General features: G+C 40.1%; 1 protein-coding gene across 1 annotated transcript in view; it reads left to right on the top strand.

The window, feature by feature from the left end:
• Positions 1–5,134: 5,134 nt before the first annotated feature.
• GTDC1 (glycosyltransferase like domain containing 1) overlaps positions 5,135–20,041 on the top strand; it is a 452,114-nt gene continuing 437,207 nt past the window's right edge. The window contains exons 1-2 of the mRNA XM_063631349.1: positions 5,135–5,204; positions 18,322–18,456. The gene's annotated coding sequence lies outside the window, so the exon portion shown is untranslated. The remainder of the gene's footprint in view (positions 5,205–18,321; positions 18,457–20,041) is intronic.

Here is a 20,041-nt window from a genome sequence, read left to right as displayed (position 1 = left end):
ATCACTTGAGGCCAGGAGTTTGAGACCAGCTTGGCCAACATAGTGAAACCTCATTGCCACTAAAAATACGAAAATTAGCTGGATTTTGTGGCGCACGCCTGTAATCCCAGCTACTCAGGAGGCCAAGGCACAAGAATTGCTTGAACCCAGGAGGCAGAGGTTGTAGTGAGCTGAGACCATGCCACTGCACTCCAGCCTGGGTGACAGAGTGAGACTTTGTCTCAAAAAAAAAAAAAAAAAAAAAAAAAAACCAAAACAAGAAAGGAAGAAAGAAAAGAAAGAAAAGAAAAAGAAAAACTACATGGGAAGCTTGCTGAAAGCATACCTTCCTGGGCATGATGCCTCCAAATCCTGATTTAAAAGGTTTGGGGTGGGACCTGAGAATGTGCATTTTTTCATGGATTCCAGGTGATTCTGATTCCAGTGTTACTCATACACTTAGAAACAATGGCGTGTACTACCCGGGGCCAATTGATTCATCAGTTTTGACAATATAAATGTCCCATAGTACAGGGTACTGGACTTAGACTGGGTGCAGCCAAATGTCAGCCCTCTTCACATATCATTCTGTAGAGGTCTACCCATTTTGGTTTACACACTCTGAACATGACTCTGATTTTAAATGTTGGTTCAGGTTCAAATAACTCACTGTAGAATGGACTGGGGAGTTACAAAATACAGATGCAGCTGGGCACAGTGGCTCACGCCTTTAATCCCAGCACTTTGGGAGGCCAAGGTGGGCAGATCACGAGGTCAGAAGATCGAGACTATCCTGGCTAACATGGTGAAACCCCGTCTCTACTAAAAATACAAAAATAGCTGGGCGTGGTGGTGGGCACCTGTAGTCCCAGCTGCTGGGGAGGCTGAGGCAGGAGAATGGCGTGAACCCAGGAGGCGGAGCTTGCAGTGAGCCGCGATTGCGCCACTGCACTCCCGCCTGGGCGACAGAGCGAGACTCCATCTCAAAAAAAAAAAATACAGATGCATACAGTGCATTGGAAGTATATTGTACACTGCAATGACTAATAAAGTTCCGAGTTTCAAAAATAGTTTTCAACAAGTATATCACAACATCTTTTTTTTTTTTTTGAGACGTAGTCTCGCTCTGTTGCCCAGGCTGGGGTGCAATGACCTGATCTCAGCCTCCTGAGTAGCTGGGATTACAGGTGTGCGCCACCACACCCGGCTAATTTTTGTGTTTTTAGTAGAGATAGGGTTTCTCCATGTTGGTGAGGCTGGTCTCGAACTCCTGTCCTTGTGATCCGCCCACCTCAGCCTCCCAAAGTGCTGGGATTACAGGCCTAAGCCACTGCGCCCAGCCATCACATCTTTTGATTGTGTGCTACCAAATTCAATGATCAATGGGTCATTTTTATTTTTGCTACAATAAATGATGTTGCTGATTTTACTATATATTCCAGAAGAAATATTGAGCTAGGTAGGTTACATATTGCAGTGCAGAGCACTAGGTAAGCAACAGATAAAGTTTCAAAAGCAGCATGAGAGCAGCCTGTAATCTCTGAAAGTTACATATTTTCTGAAACACTCAAGGACCTTGCCTTGGAAATATTTTCAAGAATCCTGAAAAGACAACAAACAACTCTATGCAACCAGTGATGTGACACTGACAGGTTATTAAAGGTTATATTTATAGATGCAAAGGAATCTCTCTGAGTGAGCCACCAAATATTCTCAAATCCAAAGTGTCTGGGAACACTAAAGCTGCAAACCATTGCACTAGAGTGGGATTTGGTGTTAACAAGCAATTGTGTCTTATTAGAGTATTGAATACAGCAGAGTCCGCTTTCAATCCACAGAACCTGAGGACTGAGCTATGGGAAAGGGGAAGAAGTCGAGAATGGACAGAGCCAGGGCCGAGAGGATGAAGTGCTGACTCCACAGGACCCTCTGTCGGTTCAGAATAACTTGGATGCTTCGGGGTCTGATGGGTAAGGCATAACATCAAACGTCTCCAAGAAGTAACAATAGTTATAATCAATCGTAGCTAGCTTAAATTCGATTATCTAGGAATAGACTCTGAGTCTGAGAGTGGTGTGCAAAATGTTCACTGGGATGTGATTTCAGGAGACAGACCTGCATGGAAGGAAGGGAGGGAGGGAGGGAGGGAGGGAGGAAGGAAGGAAGGAAGGAAGGAAGGAAGGAAGGAAGGAAGGAAGGAAGGGAGGAAGGAAGGAGAGAATAGGTGGAAGGAGAAACTGGTCTGCAATTTGGTTGCATTTGAGTCTACAGCTGATCCTACAGGGGGAGCTGAAATGGTCATTTAGAGTTTTCTCAATATGAGGAAAAGAAGCTGATTCTTTGTAGCTGCCCATTGGCCTCTCCACAGGAAAGGGCTATAACCTTGTTCTTTGTCACTATTTCCCTCAAAATAATTAACATTTTCCTGCTGAATTTGAGGTTTAGTAGTCAAATTAAAAAGTGTAGGCCAGGTGCGGTGGCTCACGCCGGTAATCCCAGCACTTTAGGAGGCCAAGCCAGGTGGATGGCCTGAGCTCAGGAGTTCGAGATTATCCTGATCAACATAGTGAAACCCTGTCTCTACTAAAAATACAAAAAATTTGCCTCGTGTGGCAGTGTGCACCTGTAATCCCAGCTACTGAGGAGGCTGAGGCAGGAGAATCGCTGGAACCCAGGAGGCGGAGGTTGCAGTGAGCCAAGATTGCATCACTGCACCCCAGCCTGGGCGACAGAGCAAGACTCAGTCTCCAAAAAAAAAAAGTGTGGTCCCCTTTCTCCCCTTTTCAATCTACCTCCACTTCCCATTAGGTTCCTTCAGAAACTTTCTGTGAATTCAGTAACATTTGAATTTTGTAGTCAAAGCACAAGGGTTTATATCTTGGATATACAATTCATTCTTATGGTCTTTGCTTGTCGGTCTTGAAAAAGTCATACTCATCAATGCCAACCCTGAGTTATCACACCAAGAATTTGTACTGCCAATTAACTCAAAATTTCCATTATATGTGAAGATTTATGATTACTCCAGTGACGTCTTGACTTGCTAAAAAGCAAGCCCTCAGATTGCTAACACAAGGTGTGTCTTCAAGGATGAAAGTAACTTCAGGAAAATGACATTAGCTCATCCTTTCCTGTGCTGATTATTTGAAAAGAAACCTTCTTTAACTGGAATTTAATTCATGCATTCATTTCTTTTTATATCATTTATATGATACAGTCTACACTCTTATTCTTTCAATAACTTATAAGCAAATATTCAAAGTAATTCTGATGTGCATTGGAAGTGTTATGTCAGTGTTTCTATTGACTAGAAAAAAAAAAGCCCCACACGGCTTCAGTTATAATAATGGTATCTTTTACAGTGCAACAACAACAATATAATAAGGCTCATTATTTATAACACAATATGTATATGGAAATGTTCCTTTAAGTATTTATTTAAATTATACAATGTTGACCCGGTGTGGTGGCTCATGCCTATAATTTCAGCCCTTTTGGGAGGCCAAGGCAGGAGGATCACTTGAGGTCAGGAGTTTGAGACTAGCCTAGCCAACATGGTGAAACCCTGTCTCTACTAAAAAGTACAAAAATTAGCCGGGTGAGGTGGCGGGCACCTGTCATCCCAGCAACTCAGGAGGCCGAGGCAGGAGAATCGCTTGAACCTGAGAGGCGGAGGTTGCAGTGAGCCAAGTTTGCGCCTACTGCATTCCAACCCGGGTAACAGAGCGAGACTCCATCTCAAAATAAAAAATAAATAATAAAATAAAAAACTACACAATGTATAAATTGCTAAAATATTGAATGACACATATGTGACTTCAATTTAACAATCTGTTCAGACTTTTCTTATGAAAAATGAGGTAAATAAGAGTCTAACTCAGAAGAATGTTTTGAGGTGTGTTTACCTTGACTAAATTCTCCAAAAAGATTAGGCATTCATCTAAAAGAATAAATAATTACTAAAAGAACTCAATTGTATCCCCATGGCTGAACTGCAGAATTCATGCAAGCAAAGTGACATTTCACCCACGCAAAAGATTTTGTCAAGATCAGGTTTGTTCTTCCCTACATGTTTTCTCCATTTCACTCTTTTTGGAAGTGGACCAATAAATGTAATTCCTACAGTTGGCAATGTATCCCCACTTATCCTCATCAAAATTCAAGTCCTGGTGTAGGCCAAAATTCAAATCCTGGTATAAAAGGAGGGAGCTGTTAACGCCCCAGACTGACTCTGAGGATTATCCCACAGCTACTTTACCCAGAGGAAATGAACATTTACTGACCACTTACATTTATTGAGCCAGGCTCGTACTTGCTAATGCATCAGTATATCATTTGTTCATTCATTCATTCAATCAATAAACACTGTTTGCCAAGCACCAGGAATACCAAGAAGAATGGGTCATGGTCCGTATCTGCAAGAAGCATAGTTTAGTTCTCTAATCCAGATCATTCAATCTGACAATAACTGCAAGAGAAGAAACTGAAACTCAGTAAGTTTAAATGACTTGTCCCACGACAGAGGCAGCGTTTATGCTGAAGTCTATGAGACTCCAAACTCTATTCTTGCACCACTGTCTCCTTCTTGTTGCCGAATAAAACATTCTTACACTATTTAGAATGTGATGGTGGGAACTGAAATGTCAGTAAAATACTCAATATTCAAATGCCATGATGGATGGTCTAAAATGCTTTTTTTTTTCTTTCTGTTTGTCTATTGCTTAAATAAAAGATGCCTACTGAGGGTTCTTTGCCTTCACCACAAATTAGGAAAAGAGACAAAACTATATTTTTTGCTGAGTAATGTCGTAGTCGTTTGTTGTTGCTGGTTTTCACAGGAGTCCTAACTGAGCAAGCCATAACATTGACACACAGATACAGTCAGGGCTGATCGTCTTCAACAATGTGCTAGCTGACGTCCTTGAATGTAACACAGCTCACATCTTCACAGTGCATCTCTCCCCCTGAGGATTCTTAGTACTAACTCCTATTATCTATGCATAAATGCTAATGCTAGACCAGGACAAGCATTTAGTTATACTGCAGGGGCACTTTGAATGAATGACCTGGGGTTTGGCTAAAGACCAAGTCCACTGGAAACTCCCCTCTAAGCTGTGCATTTTTAGGCTGTGGTCATCATTGGGATTTCCCCCAAAAAACTTCTCTGTCATGGCAGAAATGTAACAGCCCCCATTTTAGAATAGTATACAAGCCTGGATCTCAAAGTAAGTATGAAATGATTTGCTTTACATCTTGATGGTTCTATTCTTCTTAAATCCTTCCTCATTCTTAAATGTTTTTCTATTTGCATATTCTTAAATCTTTTCTTATTTGCATATTGAAATCTTCTTGTAAAAGTGTCTGCTTTTCCCCAAAAATGATACACTCAACATTTCCTGACAGTCTATGTCCCATAGAATTCTAGGTACTTTTGGTTTATTATAACCAAGACTAAAGAGAAAGTTTCCAAATAGCATCTGACAGGCTTCTAAAGTAATAAGAGTTACAGACTAAATGTTTAGTCAAATACAATGATACAATTCATGTTTCTAGCAAGCTGTCTCTTGGTTAAAAAGCTGGACTAAATTTATATATAGAGAGAGAGCCACAAAAAAGCCATACTCAGAAACAACGGATCATGCATATTTAAGTTGTTGGTAGAAGCACTAGATGACTGGATTCTATCTGTTGTTTGGTATAATAAAATTTTAGGCCTTGGAAATGGCTCCAGGAATGGCAGACTGTTATGAAAAAGAAAAAGATCCTCATTGGTAGAAATGTATCAAACTATCTAAATTATTCAAATTGTTTTATTTTTCCAAATAGACCTCCTACCTCTAAGTATACTAGAAGACCAGAAGTATATTCAGAAATTACTGGTCAAAAACTATCTGTGACCCAGATACTGTTTGGATTTGCATGAGATGTTTCCAACGCAGTCCGGGAAAGCCCACAAATTCAAAGCAGCCTCTCTATCCTCACCCCATTTCTGCTGAGTCCAAGAACCTTATTTCATTTCCTGCATGGTAGGCATTTTTTAGGGACTAGGTAAGCCATGACATCTGCACTGCTTTCTGAGTCATTGTCGTGAAATGATACATGCTTGGGTGTAGTGCGGCTACTTGGTTCCCAGAGAAAACAAACAAACAGAAGTCAGCTAGGAACTAGAGTTTTGCTAAAAACAAAGAAAACATACAATTCCAAATTTTTAATTTATTTTTTAAAAACAGAGCCTTTGGCTTTCAAGTTTCCAAATGATATTTTCTAACCCTGGGAAAATATTTTAAATGAGATCTTTAGCTCTGCATGCCTCATTTCAGACCATTCCAATTTGTCAAAGGGGACTACTGGTCAGGCCTCTTCTAAGCAGGTCTGTCTTTGGAAGATTAAGGCGTAAACCTCTGATTATGATAGACCAGAGGGGCACATATTCATGTAAAATTCCCTTCATTAGGATAGCTTGAAAAATAATTTCATCATTTTGTTATCTAGAAAAGGGTAAATATTTCATCTATTAACTGTCATACATAATGGTGAGCTAAGTCCTAAACAGTTATAAAGATGAATAAGATATAGTCCCTGTCCTCACAAAAGTTAAGGGTACGGTGTCTGGGGGCAGGGGCTCACGCCTATAATCCCAGCACTTTGGGAGGCCGAGGCAGGTGGATCACCTGAGGTCAGAAGTTCGAGACCAGCCTGGCTAACATAGTGAAACCCCATCTCTACTAAAAACACAAAAAAATCAGCTGGGCGTGGTGGCGCGTGCCTGTAGTCCTACCTACTCAGGAGGCTGAGGCAGGAGAATCACTTGAACCCGGGAGGCAGAGCTTGCAGTGAGCCGAGATCACGCCATTGCACTGCAGCCTAGGTAACAAGAGCAAAACTCCATCTCAAAAAAAAATAGTAAGGCATATGAAGATGAGGATGAGGCATGAAGACAAAAGTCCATAACATTAGTAAATTATGAAATTGTAAATACAGTACATAGAGATTTCAGAAGTAGACGAAGAAAATAACGTAAGTTAAGTCTCCTACTAGAGGAGAATAGAACGTATGTAAGGATCTTTTTCAGATTTCTTAAATCTTTGAAGTAAGAAATAGGAGCTAGAAGTACTACTGGGAAATTACTGAACAACAAGAACAAAAATTCAAGTAAATAACTAGTCCTTCCTACCAACCTCTCCTGTGAGGAACAAAATTGGGTAGAAAACTAACTTTTATCAAGTGCTTATATTATGCTAGGCATTCATATCCTAGTACCATTTGCTTTATTTTTAAGATGAACTGATGAGAGAGCAAATGACTTACCCAAGGTAACACAGGTAAAAAATGGTAGAGTCAGGATTAGAAGCAAAGCCCAGCTAGCTTTAACCATGCAGTCTTGTATGAGCAAAGGCTGAGGAGGAGAGGAAAACACGAGGCATGCAAAACAATTTAAGAATTTATAGCAATCTTAGGCTAGGTTATTCTGTGGTAACAAAAAGCCCTCAAGTCTTAGTGATTTATGAAAACAAAGGTTATTCCTTGTTCACATTGCATGTCGGCCGCAGGTCTGCTGGGGCTATCTGGAGTTCTCTTCACTCTGGAGTCCAGGGTGAAGGAACTACTCCATCGTGGACACTGCTAGGGCATGACAAAAGGGAAAGCCCCTTAAAGCTTCTGCTGGGAAATGGAAAGTTATCACTTTTGCCCTCATTTTGTTAGCCAAAGTTAGTCACATGGGCAAGCCTGATGTCCATGGGGGAGGGACGTTTAGTTCCCCTTAGGGAGGAGTAACAAACATTCTGAACAAGAATGCAATCTGTCACCATCTGCCCTCTTGGTCACATAATACTACTCCCTACTTTTGCACAATTTATTCACTCTTTCCTCAAAAGAGATAATCCCAAATTCCTATTTACTCATGGGACTAGGCTTATAGTTCAGGATCTTGTGATAGTCTCTGGATTAGGTCTGGATAGTGGTTCATTTTGATCCAAATAACTGTAAATTAAATAACAAGCTATTAACCCCCTTCACAACCAATATGCAATGACGGAATAGGAGCAAGATAACCTCACCAAACACTTCCACATGGGAAAGGATGAAGAGGAGACATACCACAATCTATGGGTCAGTGAAATCCTAAGACTCCACTCGTAAGCCACAGTGGGGGACCCCTGACCTGGGATGGGCCTCCAATTCAGGTCACTGCAGATCTGGAGGGAACCTGCACAATGGAATAAGGTCACACGCTTTGAACTGGAAACAAAAAAAAAGATTTGATTTTACCTGGACTAGACTTTTAAATAAACGAACATGAGTCTGAATCTGGACTACAGAAAGTAACTACAAGCTCTGTGATCTGCTGAAGATGTATTAAGGAACAGAGAAAGGAAATTAAACAGCACACAATTGAAAACAGTGATGGGGAGCTGCAAAATCATTACTTGTTTCTACCTTGCTGCTTTTTGTTAAAGTAGAATTGGCAGATAGAGGAGAACCAAAAAAAATCAAAGATGACCACATTTTCTATCCTTGGTGGCTGGGAAAACGATGATACTCTACACAGACATTGGGAAATACAGAAGAAAATATATTTCAGAAAGGAGATTTGGCTTGAGGGCAGGAGTTCTAGACCAGCCTGGGTGACACAATGAGACCCCGTCTTTATAAAAAATAAAAATAAAAATACAACAATTAGCTGGGCATGGTGGCATGTGCCCATAGTCCCAGCTACTCAGGAGGCTGAGGTGGGAGGATCACCTGAGCCTGGGGAGGTCGAGGCTGCAGTGATCCATGATTGTGCCACCACACTCCAGCCTGAGCAACAGAGTGAGACCCTATCTGAAAAACAAACAAACAAACAGTGGAGTTTCAGGAAGTTAATTCCTCTTTTGTTCCTGATGGTGCAAGTCCACGCTCTCTCTGTCCTGACGCTGCATTTATTTATTGCTCCTAATGATGCCTGTCCAAGGTCTTTGGCTGGAGAACCCAAACGTCAGAGTTTGCAAGCAGTCCTTTCCCCGTTGCACAACATTCAACCTTTATCACCGAGGAACATCCTTGGACAGGCAGTTCTCAAGGGCAGAGAAAAAAGGGCAGAGGGAGATTGGGATAAAGTTGATGGCCTCAAGATCCTAAGCCACACGTGGGCATATGTCTGACTGAACCATGTGTCATAGATGAGCATTCTTAAACCACTGTTGTAAGAACCTATTCACCATCGCGGAATAGCTCATTTTCACTTTCTCTTTCTCCAAAGGTAAGTTAACACTCAGGAGGTAATCATCTATTCTATACCATAACCATATAATTATTTTTCCAAAAAATATTATTTATGTTAGCATGTTTATTCTTAATTTTAAACAAATATTTTCCAAATTTCTCTGCTTTAATTTCAAATACAATTAACAATAGCTATACTGTATATTTTTAAAAGCTTGTTAGGATCCTCAATACCTTTTAAGAATATAAAAGGATCCTGAGACCAAAAAGTTTGAGAACACCTGAGCTGTGATTGGCTCTACCTCTCCAGCCTGCAAATCAGTTATTCTGCCACTGCCCACACTTTACCCTATAAATACAATGAATGCGATTAGTTTCTCATGCGCCAAGAACTGTCTCTTGAGATTGAGAATGACAGGACAGCCCACTGGACTGTAAGAACCTTGAGCACAGGGACCGTGTCATTTTCATCCCTGTGCCCCAATACTTAGCCCAGAGCCTTGCACATGGTAGTTGCTCAATTAAAAAAAAAAAAAAAGTGGGGCCAGGCACGGTGGCTCAGGCTTATAATCCCAGCAATTTGGGACACCGAGGTGGCTGGATCACCTGAGGCCAGGAATTCGAGACCAGCCTGATCAACATGGTGAAACCCCATCTGTAATAAAAATACAAAAATTAGCTGGGCTTGGTGGCAGGCATCTGTAATCCCAGCTACTCGGCGAGGCTGAGGCAGGAGAATCACTTGAATCCGGGAGGCAGAGGTTGCAGTGAGCCGAGATTGCGCTATTGCACTCCAGCCTGGGAGACAAGAACGAGACTTCGTCTCAAAAAAAAAAAGTGTACAAATGAACAGAAGTGACAGCTTGATTTCTTGATATAAAATGGATTTCTTGGTTTGCTCAAAGTTCCAAGGAGAATCTGCAATTATATTAATTTGGCTAAAATAAGAGAGTGCTAAAGTGACCTACCACCAATAGACCTGAACACACATGAAGATTTTATTTGAAAATATAGCAAGAAAAACAGTAACAACTGTGAATGTTTTGTATGCCAAACACTGAGCTATAAGCACTTTACATTCATATCTTATTTATACCTGATAATAACCCCAGGAGTTAGGTGTTATTCTTCTTCTCATTGAACAGATAAAGAATCATGATTACAGAGGCTGAAGCACACGATTTGTCTAAGGTCACACACCAGTAAGGGACAAAGCCTAGATTTTGACTTCACTGAAATATGCTCCTCCCTTAAAGTGGTTCGGAACTATTTAATGCCTTTACATCCATTATGACATTCTTTTCTCACAGCAAACCAGACTAAGATGAGAGACTCAAGTAATTATTCCTATTTACAAGTGTGGGGACAACTGCCCCCCAGAAAACCTATGAAGTCAACAAGCATTTCAGCTGAATCACTGTTCACTGAGTGTGTCTCCCAGGAGCTGTCCTATTGCCTGAGATGGGTATAGTCTCTGTCCTTCGAGGAGTAATTAATCCTATTCAGTACAACCATTAATAGAAGTTTTGAAAACTATTGATTGATGAGTGAAACATGTTTGCATATTAGGTAAAGAGAAATGACAGCTGTGACAGGATAGGGAGAAAGAGAGTGAGAGGTGATCTATTGTAAGGAAAATGGATGGCAGGCATTGTGGAAGACAGAAGCAAGAAAGATCAACTGCTTCTGCAAAGAGTTCTATCCGTTGTGATCTTTCCCTGAGATATGAAGAGAAACAAACAAGAGATTAAGAAACTGCCAGCCTGGCCAACATGGTGAAACCCCGCCTCTACTAAAAGTACAAAAATTAGCTGGGCGTGGTGGCCTGCGCCTGTAATCTCAGCTACTCGGGAGGCTGAGGCAGGAGAATCGCTTGAACCTGGGAGGCGGAGGTTGTAGTGAGCTGAGATCGTGTCACTGCACTCCAGCCTGGGTAACAGAGCAAGACTCTGTCTCAAAAAAAAAAAAAAAAAAAAAAAAAAAGCAAGGGACTGGGTTTGTGTTTCAGGTTTTTGGCTAATGCTAGCCACACAGCTTAGGGTAAGTCAGTCATATTATTCCTGAATCTCAGTTATCTAACAATAAAATGAGAGGTTAAATTAGATCAGTAATTTTCCATTTCTTCCATATACCACTCCTAGTCCCACTACCAAGAGAAAAACACTTTCCAGAAATTGTATCCTTCCAGAAATAATAATTAATGTGTATATAAGCCACATACAAACACACATGCCCATGTAATACACACACATCCACTTTTTTTTACATAAATGAGATTATGCTATGCATATTTTTTGCAGCTTACATTTTCCCCTTAATTATAGATCTTAAAAGGTATTTCTCTAACAACACACACAGATTCATTTTTCCTTTAAAAAACAGCTATTTAATATTCCATTGTATGAAGGCCCCATAATTCATTTAGACAGGCCCCTGTTGAGAGACATTTAGGTTGTTTCTAATATTTGGTTATCACACACATTGTCTTGGTAATTCTCCTGGATCAATTTAAATCGTCAGTGTCTGGCAGAGAATACACTGATCTTTGTAGAATTCCTGAAGCATTGTCACAGTTCGCAGGGTTCCAGAAAGCATAGTTTGAAAACTAATAAACAAGATGACCTTAAAATTCTTTTTCTCTAAATTACATGAAACGCTTTTAATTTTTAAAATTTGTTTCTCTCAGGTATTATTTTGCAGCATCTCCTAACAGCTTTGTGTGAGTAGATATGTCTTGTCTCTCAAACCAGATTATAATCCACTAGAAGCTACTGATTGCTTAGCATCTTTTTGCATTTCTCAAAGCCTAGCCCAGCATTTAGTGAGGCATAAGAAGTGCTCAATAAATATGTGTTGAATGACAAGTAGAAGAGAATCGGGTTGGCAAAACGGAATACTTAGCTATATTTCTCTCTTGATTGTAGTTGTTCAAATAGGAGTGTGGGTACCTACAGTTAACCTTGATTTCAGTGTAAAGAGCCTCAGTGGATTAGAGGCAGTTTACATTGTCACTCAGAGAAGAGGGCATGAATGCAATGGGCAATTCCTCCACGCATGCTTCGCATTTTCAGGGTTGCCAGCCATGCACTACTCCGGAGGTCCCGTTCATGTTGTGGTCTATATAAATGGTGCCTCCTAGAGTTGTACTCCAGGTGGCTAAATTCATGAAGAATGCAACATGAATTGGGCCCCCAAGACTCATACAGGATGTTGGCAAAATACATATTTCCCTTTTTATTATGAGGAATTTTGTTCCAACCGTCATTCTCTCCGTTACTTGAATCTCTAGTCCCTCCAATTCTACTTACTCTTTCCATATAAACATGCTTACATCTCTCTCATCATAATAGTAGTAGTCACAATGAAGAAGATGATGGTGTTAAGGTTTCTATACCATTCAATAGTATTAGTGATAGGTACCTTGATTTAGTACAATAAGCGTCTCTTAGTTTTTGTCCTGTTTATCTCTCAGCTTCATTCTCCCACCCTCTCTTCCATCTCATCTTCCCTGTGTTTACACACTTAATTTCTTCTTCTTGGAATACCTGTCTCACCTTCCCCTACTTTTCCTATCTTTACATCCTTCTTTGTAATACCAACTTTTATCATCCTTACACATCTACCTCAAGTATCATCTGCTCCAACATGGATTGATTTTTCTCCTCTCCCTAAATTGTAAACTTCTTGCTGTCTTTTTCTACTTTGTATTTCTAATATTTAGAACAAAGAATAAATATTAGATGAATGAATAAATGAATAAACTGTATTTTGATGGGGTTGTTTTCAAGAAGAGTGCCTATTTTAAATCTGAAAGCCCAGATCTTGAAAATGTAGTAACTGTAGCTTAATACTCTTTAATGATTATTATGAAATGGTAGATTTAGTTATAACTGGTATAAAGCACTTTAAAGCAAATGAGAATTAATTTTTATAACATTTCTCCTTCTAGTCAACCCTTCTTTATTATATTATTAGAACAAACATGGAAAATAAAACATTTGGATCCAGAAAAAACATGAAGCTGATGACCGTATTTGTTAACATGTTGTAACATTGCCAAACAAGAGTCAATAAAAATTGCTCAAGAGAAGGTTAGGGGGGAAACAGATCTTGTAATATCTTTTTTTTCTAAAATGCAGTGAAACAATTTTCCTTTTTTTGTGTTTACTCTAGTCATCTATATATTTTTTCATTCTTGTTTTTCTGCATTCAAGTTTCTCCCCTGAATGCCTTATCGCTGTAAGCCCTTCTCCTTAATGTTCTTGCTTTATCTCTCTTTCCACTGTTTTCCTCCAGGTTTTCTAAGTCCATCTCCTCCCTCTCCAGGCTTTACTTGCCCCCTGACCCCTTCTTCCTCTCCCAGGACTGTATTTCCCCTGCCTCTCATTTGCCTCCCAGCAACCTAAGCAGAACAATACTGGAAGTCGCACTGGCACTCTGACAAAAAGGAGAGCAGCTGGAAAGAAAACTTTACTCATAAAGAAGGAGACAAGTATCTTAAAAATATCTGTGGGAAGGTGTTTGCTAAATCATCTGCATCAGATATGGAACTTTAAACAATATGGTTTCCACTTGGGTGGAGGTGGGCTAGCAGCACCTTCTTGGGCTAGATGACTAAGCAGACAGAAGGACTTACAGACCTCAGTAGCTTACGCTTGAATCAAATTCAAGATCCCCCGTCCCCCAACCCCCCTTATTTGTGTTTTTTTCTTTTTTTTTTCTGAAAGCCCCATCGCAGGAATTCAAAGGGCCAAATTCTGCCCTCGGCTGTGAGTCATGATTCCCTTGAAGCCAAGGAGCTCATATGTATGTACTCAAAGGAAGTATTGGGCCTTGGGGACACAGGTTAAATAACAACAGCCCGGTCGTTTGTTTGCTTATTTGCTTAAACTTTTATAAAAGAAGCACAAGGCCTGCTGTACCTGAATGCCTTTTAATAATCATTTTAAAAATACACAGTAGAATTTAAATTCCCACAGTGGATCTCCTGCATTACAGGAGAAATAATAACAGTCTATCTTACCCTATGCCCATGTCCAGGAGAGAGCCATAAGAAAGGAGGCAGGAATGAATTTCTAACGTGCCAGCCTTTCACTGAGAAAGTTCTGTTTTTATCCCCAGAGAACTCAACACAAGGGACTGAAATCCAGTGTTCCTTGTAAACTGCATGAAATACCTAAACAGCTTTTATTTTTCTGAGCTAGGTTGGAGGTAACAAGGGCCACTCCACTGGCTTTAGGAAAAACAAAGATGTACAAGCTGGAATTCCACCCCCGGACGTCTCCCTTTAATGCCCTCCTCTCCTGGTTCACGTGCCCTTTCCTCCTGTCTCCTGGGGTCTCCTCCCACAGAAAATCAAAATCGTATCCAATATCAGGTCTCTTCACTGTCCCTCTCCCAGAGGGTTTTCTTTTTCCTACCAGTATGGAATCAATGTGTTCTATTTCATCAAGATAACAACCATATCAGGTATTTTTTTAAAAACCAGGATAATTTCTCTCACTTTTAAGATGTGTAAACATTTTATACTCTGCCATTCCTGCTATAATGTATTTTTTATTTTAAAAACTTTTATTTATATTTTATTTGTTTAAAAGATGTAATACCCCAGTGATTATAAAACAGTAAAAATACAGAGACAAATAAAGCAAAAAGTGAAAGCTTCCTCCAATTTTTTTTCTTAGAGGCAACTACCATTCACAGCTCCCTGAGTATTATTTAAAATTATTTTTATTTTGTAAATAATTTATCTTATTTTATTTCTTTTTAGATATTCTTATATTTTTTTCTTTATTCCTTAATCTCTGCATTTGTTTCTCATATATAAAATTTTAAATGTAAAATGAAATATTGAAGATGTTGACCAGATAGTATATACTGTCGTCTGTCTTCCAAACCCTTCTCAGTTCCCCACTCCCCAGGGAGTTTTTTAGGGGCAGACATGAGTGTCTAGACACCTCTGGGCTTTTTCTAATATCAGCCCTGGAATGTGGCACCTTCTCTGCCCAAGTATAGATCTGCCTGCTGGCAAATTCCTTCCCTCTAGCTTGTCCTTGTTTTTTGTTTTACAGGCTAAACACAAGTGAAAATGTCTTCCCCTTTGTGTTAACTCCAACTATTACTTAGATGCTCCAATGCCAGGCTTCACAGTTCATTCTCATTCTCCATCCATTTTTTTTTTTTCCTTGGTCTGGGACTTTACATTTTGGGTCATACGGTGAAATTAGGCCCATGTTTGTTTCTGTGTATACAAAGGAGTAAGCTGAACCAGCATTAACCAAACAAGCAAACAAACAAAACTTAACAACATTGACATTGTTTATAGATACTAGAGAACTGAGAGGAAAAAAAAAAAACTTAGTAGGATTATGTAGTAGTAATATGAACTATATTATTTATGTGAAACAGTTATTATTTATATCTAAATCCTAAGGTAGACGATATTAACAAACTCTGCCATTTGTTATGTGTTATTCATTTATCCCACAAGCAAACGTTTGTTGCCCAACGAACTTTAAATTTTGTTGTAAATATAATTTTATTACGCATGTATTAGACATCGTTTTATAGGTTCAACGCCCTCCTTCTAGAAACATCATCTCCATTCTTTGGAATGATTTCTGTTTCAAATGTACACCCTCCAGCTGACCAGCCAGTATGAGCTGCCATATTTAATTGACCCCCAAGACATGACCATTATCAATGGATCCAGGGACAGGCACCAGACCCAACCTAAGCCAAAAAATTCCTTCCCTGGGAATTTTTGAATGAGAACTGACAGTGAATCCATTTTTATTCAGGCGGAAGCTATGAGGGTGGGACCTGAAACCAGAGCTGCTGGCTACTTTGTTTCCAACCCCATGGAACAGTAGATCTCCACCCCATCTGCACAGTAGAATTACCTTGGGAACTTTTAAAAAAATGCCTTGGCACACCAACCCCCAGAAATTCTAATCCACTTGGTCTGGGATGGGACCCAGGTGTCAATATTTCTTTAAAACTCCCCCAGGTGATTCTAATGTGCAGCTAGTGATGAGAATTACTGAACTGGAAAAAAGTTTACAGTGAGAAAGAACAGGGTCATGCAGAAGAGAGGGCCGGAGGAGACACACAGAAACTGGTGGCAAATTAACCCTTGTTTTAGGTATTCCATGGGGTGAACTGCTTCCAGACTTTTTTCTCATTGTTCTGTTGACGGAGTCTTTTTTCCATTACCTGAGATATTCCAGTGTCTTTCCAATAAATCCTCTTTTATCCTAAGCTAATTTAAGTTGCATTTATGTGATTTGCAAACGGAAAACTCCCTACTAGCTCTCTGTTTTTGTGTTCTCGGGCTTAATAGATTTTTTACACTTGTAGAATAATTTCTCTCCATTCATGTACTCACTAATTTAAGCAACAAGGCCCATAATATCCCAAGTTCTGTACTAGTTGCCAGGAATACTAAAGCAAAGATACTATGGTCCTTTTATGCGAGCAGCTTCCACTCCAGTGAGAAAAATGGGCATATCAGCAGAGAGAAATAGCAATATAAGAAGTACTATAATAAATGTATTGACTGGTTACTACAAGAGCATCAAGGCAATGTATGGTCGGGTGAAATTATGGAAACCTTCGCAAAGGAGGTGGCTCTGGTGTTGCTGGAGGAGTGAATTAGTGTCACCTGGTAGACAAGAGAGGGTCAACATGTGGAGCTACATAGCCAAGGGCTCATAGTTATAAAAGAGGAAGGCATATTAGGGACATTTCAGTATTTTCGTTACGTCTGGGTCTGAAAGTATACATGTGCTGCAGGAGAGGGATAGAGACAGAGGTTAGACAGGCTATTGACACCAGCATTTGCCATGTTAAATATGTGAGATTTTGTCCTGTGGGTACTACAGAGACTTTGGAATGGCTTAGCTAGAGCAGTGATCTGAACAGATTTACATCCTGGAAAGATTTCTCTGGAGAAGTAATAAGGCAAAGGCCTGATTTTCAGGAAGGAAACACATTAGGAGGCTGTTGCAACTGTCCAGGAGAGAAATGATGAGACCATGAACTAAGACTCTGATGATAAGAACCTAGTAGGAAAAAAAAAGAAGGTAGATTTCCCTGGATAAGACAACCAGTGGAGGTCAATTAAAGAGAATGTGTATGTGAAAGAAAGAGGGTAACAACCAAACCCTGAAGACGGTGTGAAAGGAAAATAAATCTCAGGACCTCCCAAACCACTAAGTCAAAACGAAAAGTCAAGCTATGAACTGTGTCAGGAAAACCTGTCTCCCATTTTATTCCTGAATAAGATAGGTGCAAAAATAAAAATGCTACATACCTCCCTCACGATTTGCCCACAAGGAATTTCCTTGTGGGCCTCAAGATTTCGTATTTATTTTTATTTTTTATTTTGGAGACAGGGTCTTACTCTGTCACCCAAGCTGGTGTGCAGTGGCCCAATCATGGCTCACTGCAGCCTTGACTTCCCAAGCTCAGGTGATCCAAAAACAGTTCTGTTGAATTTCACCTTGGCAACATAAATTGATAGCTTATCTTTACTGGTGCAGGAGAAAGGACAGAACTCAGTCATCCCTCTGCTCACTTGAGACAGACGCGTATCTGATTGCTTCTTCTGTCCTATTGTTTTATGTAAATATGCAGATTCACTGAGCCAGGCTAAGGTAAAAGTGACTATTCCTCTACCCACCCCCAACATGTAAATTGTGTATTCAGTGAAAGGCTGATCAAAGACTTAAAAGAATGCAAGGCAACCTTTTGTCTCCTTTCTACCTACGAACCAGAAGCCTCCCAACCCCACCTTTGAGCTGTCCTCCCTTTCCATACCGAACCAGTGTACATCCTACTCATGTATATTGATGTCTCATGTCTCCCTAAAATGTATAAAACCAAGCTGTACCCCCACCACCTTGGGCACATGTAATCAGGACTTCCTGAGGCTGTGTCACAGCTTAACCTTGGCAAAATAAACTTTCTAAATTGGTTGAGACCTCTCTCAGATACTTCTGGGTTCGGAATATGAGAACACAGTTGGCACTTTGTAGGTTCTGTGGCCACAGGTTCAACCAACCCCAGATCAAAATTATTCTGAAAACAAAAATAACAATAAAACAAAAAAATACTTTTTTTTTTTTTTTGTAGAGACAGCGTTCACCATGCTGTTGCCCAGGCTGGTCTCGAACTTCTGAGCTCAAGCGATCTGCCCTTCTCGACCTCCCAAAGTGCTGGGATTACAGGAATGAGCCACCGCACCCGGCCTTATAGAGTATTTGTATTGTAAGTAATCTAGAGATGATTTGAAGTATAAAGAAGGGTGTGTGTGGCTTATATTGCAAATACTACACAATTTTATAACAGGAACTTGAGCATCCATGAATTTTAGTATCCTTGGGGGTCCTGGAACCAATCACCCTTGGATACCGAGGGAGGAATTACTATATATAGGTAGAAGAAAAATTGCTCGCAAAGGATAAGGAGAAGAAGTTAGAGAACTAGAACATCATGGTATTCTAACAAAGGGGACATGAAGAAACGGGTTCTAGTAAACTAGTAGTTTCTAATAGTATTTAATATACATACAGACATACATAAATGAACAAAGCCAGAGCTGGTGAGAAAGGCTGGTTTTCTCAGTGACCCATCAATAAGAGCTAAAGAACAGAGAGTCACGGATGAGAGCAATAAGAGTTTCTACATTCTCATTCTGCCCTTCTGTTGAATTTGCCTACCATACACTCATTTTCTCTTTTTTGGTGTCCTCAGTTGATCTTCCTTTGGGAAACCACCTCTGCCTCACTGTGTGTGGTCTTGGTAAGACTGCACCAAGTTTGAAGGGGTCCTGCTATCCCTTCAAGGGTAGCACGTGCCATTGACTAGCCATGAGCAGGGAAGGGTGATACAGTCAACGTTGGAGAACGCTTGGAGCCCGTATATCCTGATGGCAGTGTTCTCAAGAGACTGCCCACGGGTTTCTCCTCCATAGAACTCTCTTCAACCAGTGTGTTGGATTCCTGTCCTCTTTCAGGCTAGGATTTAAACCTTATCTTCCAATCATTTACTTTTTAATTTTATGTATTTGTTTACTGGCTTCATTTAGCCAAAATCGTCTTTCTATATTTGCAAAGGATCCCAGGAGAAACATCCTAGAAATTACCTAGCAGAATACTCAATGCAGCCACAGTTAGGTTATGGATTTGTTTAATTTTAAAAAATAAATTACAGTGTTTCTACACTCTATAAACTTTGAAATTTGAGCAATTTTTTTTTTTGTTCGTTTTTTTTTGAGACGGAGTCTCGCTCTGTTGCCAGGCTGGAGTGCAGTGGCGCCATCTCAGCTCACTGCAGCCTCCACCTCCCGGGTTCAAGTGATTCTCCTTCCTCAGCCTCCTGAGTAGCTAGGACTACAGGAGTGCACCACCACGCCCAGCGAATTTTTGTATTTTTAGTAGAGAGGGGGTCATGCTATGTTGGCCAGAATGGTCTCGATCTCTTGAATTCATGATCCGCCCGCCTTGGCCTTCTAAAGTGCTGGGATTACAGGTGTGAGCCACTGCGCCCAGCTGAGCAAAATTTAAATTTAATTTTCTTGTGTCATGGCAATTGCAATGCAGAATTTGGAAATGGTATTAAGATTCTGAATACACATCACGCCAGAGAAAGGCATGGGAAGGGCCCAAGGAATATGGTAAAAATAATCTAATCAAGGTATAGGATTTCTTTTGCTAATTGAGAAGGTGACTATAAAGGAGGAAGGAGTAAAGTAAATATAAAAATCAAACAAGAAAATGTTAATCATTAGCAATGACTTAAGGATATGAAAATAGACGTTTTGAACACACACAAGTGTGATAATTGCATTGCA

Source organism: Symphalangus syndactylus, chromosome 22, assembly GCF_028878055.3.
Source record: "Symphalangus syndactylus isolate Jambi chromosome 22, NHGRI_mSymSyn1-v2.1_pri, whole genome shotgun sequence".
Classification (NCBI taxonomy): domain Eukaryota; kingdom Metazoa; phylum Chordata; class Mammalia; order Primates; family Hylobatidae; genus Symphalangus; species Symphalangus syndactylus.
This window is presented reverse-complemented; position numbering and strand designations above follow the sequence as displayed.